The following is a 2,474-nucleotide window of genomic DNA, read 5'->3' as shown; positions in this document are numbered from 1 at the left end:
TATAACTATACGATGTGTCTATTAAAGTGGTTGGCATGCCATAAATCACAAACATGCCGTCGATGGAAACATGATGGCATGATATAATTCACGGATAGAATGACATAATTTAAAATATGATGACTATGTAAACAGGATGAGATGATATAACTATATTATGTCTTTAGAAAATGGGTTAGCATGCCATAATTCAGATACATGTTGTCTATGTAAACATCATGGCATGACATAATTTAAATATATGATTTATATACTAAGGAAGTGAGCAGAGGGCAATCGCATATATGATGTGTCAACTAAGGAGATGGCATTCAATATTGTGTATATGATGTAAAAACTAAGCATTGCAATACAACATATGCATTATATGAGTAATATAACCCTGCCAAGTTTGAGCATACACCTCAGGGGGATAATAGGACTGGTCATCTGCCTCTGAATCCTCCTCTGAAGAGCTATCTGTAACCAGCAAGATATCTGCTTCAGCAGGTAGCATTGTCTGCTCTGAAGACCTTGTTTTCACTCCAGATTTCTCCATCACCAATTCAAATGGCTGATGCACAGGAAGAGCAGTTGAATATGCAAACATTGTCGACAAAAGCAATGAGAAATACAAAAAAAAGGACGGCATGATATAATTCACATATATGACGCTTGCCTAAATAGCATGGCATTGCATAATTCACATACATAATGCCTTGCAACAAGATAACATTGCATAATTCACATATATAATGTCTTGCAACAAGATGGCATTGCTGTTGGAGAACGTAGTAATTTCAAAAAAAAATCCTACGCTCACGCAAGATCATGGTGATGCATAGCAACGAGAGGGGAGTGTTGTCCACGTACCCTCGTAGACCGGAAGCGGAAGCGTTATCACAACGCGGTTGATGTAGTCGTACGTCTTCACGATCCGACCGATCAAGTACCGAACGCACGGCACCTCCGAGTTCAGCACACGTTCAGCTCGATGACGTCCCTCGAACTCCGATCCAGCCGAGTGTTGATGGAGAGTTTCGTCAGCACGACGGCGTGGTGACGATGATGATGTTCTACCGACGCAGGGCTTCGCCTAAGCTCCGCAACGATATTATCGAGGTGTAATATGGTGGAGGGGGGCACCGCACACGGCTAAAATATCATATATCAATTGTGTGTCGAGAGGTGCCCCCTGCCCCCGTATATAAAGGAGCAAGGAGGAGAGGGCCGGCTATGGGGAGGTGGCGCGCCCAAGGGGGGAGTCCTACTCCCACCGGGAGTAGGACTCCTCCTTTCCTTGTGGGAGTAGGAGAAGGGAAGGGGGAAGGAGAAAGAAGGAAGGGGGCGCCCCCCCTCCCTAGTCCAATTCGGACTAGCCCATGGGGAGGGGTGCGGCCACCCTTTGGGGCCTTTCTCTCCTTTCCCGTATGGCCCATTAAGGCCCAATACGAATTCCCGTAACTCTCCGGTACTCCGAAAATACCCGAATCACTCGGAACCTTTCCGAAGTCCGAATATAGTCGTCCAATATATCGATCTTTACGTCTCGACCATTTCGAGACTCCTCGTCATGTCCCCGATCTCATCCGGGACTCCGAACTCCTTCGGTACATCAACATACATAAACTCATAATAAAACTGTCATCGTAACGTTAAGCGTGCGGACCCTACGGGTTCGAGAACTATGTAGACATGACCGAGACACCTCTCCGGTCAATAACCAATAGCGGAACCTGGATACTCATATTGGTTCCCACATATTCTACGAAGATCTTTATCGGTCAGACCGCATAACAACATACGTTGTTCCCTTTGTCATCGGTATGTTACTTGCCCGAGATTCGATCGTCGGTATCTCGATACCTAGTTCAATCTCGTTACCGGCAAGTCTCTTTACTCGTTCCGTAATACATCATCCCACAACTAACTCATTAGTCACAATGCTTGCAAGGCTTATAGTGATGTGCATTACCGAGTGGGCCCAGAGATACCTCTCCGACAATCGGAGTGACAAATCCTAATCTCGAAATATGCCAACCCAACAAGTACCTTTGGAGACACCTGTAGAGCACCTTTATAATCACTCATTTACGTTGTGACGTTTGGTAGCACACAAAGTGTTCCTCCGGTAAATGGGGGTTGCATAATCTCATAGTCATAGGAACATGTATAAGTCATGAAGAAAGCAATAGCAACATACTAAACGATCGAGTGCTAAGCTAACGGAATGGGTCAAGTCAATCACGTCATTCTCCTAATGAGGTGATCCCGTTAATCAAATGACAACTCATGTCTATGGCTAGGAAACATAACCATCTTTGATTAACGAGCTAGTCAAGTAGAGGCATACTAGTGACACTCTGTTTGTCTATGTATTCACACATGTATTATGTTTCCGGTTAATACAATTCTAGCATGAATAATAAACATTTATCATGATATAAGGAAATATATAATACTTTATTATTGCCTCTAGGGCATATTTCCTTCAA

The sequence above is a fragment of the Triticum aestivum genome, chromosome 1D (genome assembly GCF_018294505.1).
Source record: "Triticum aestivum cultivar Chinese Spring chromosome 1D, IWGSC CS RefSeq v2.1, whole genome shotgun sequence".
Lineage (NCBI taxonomy): Eukaryota > Viridiplantae > Streptophyta > Magnoliopsida > Poales > Poaceae > Triticum > Triticum aestivum.
The sequence above is the reverse complement of the archived record's forward strand: the minus strand, read 5'-3'. Positions refer to the sequence as shown.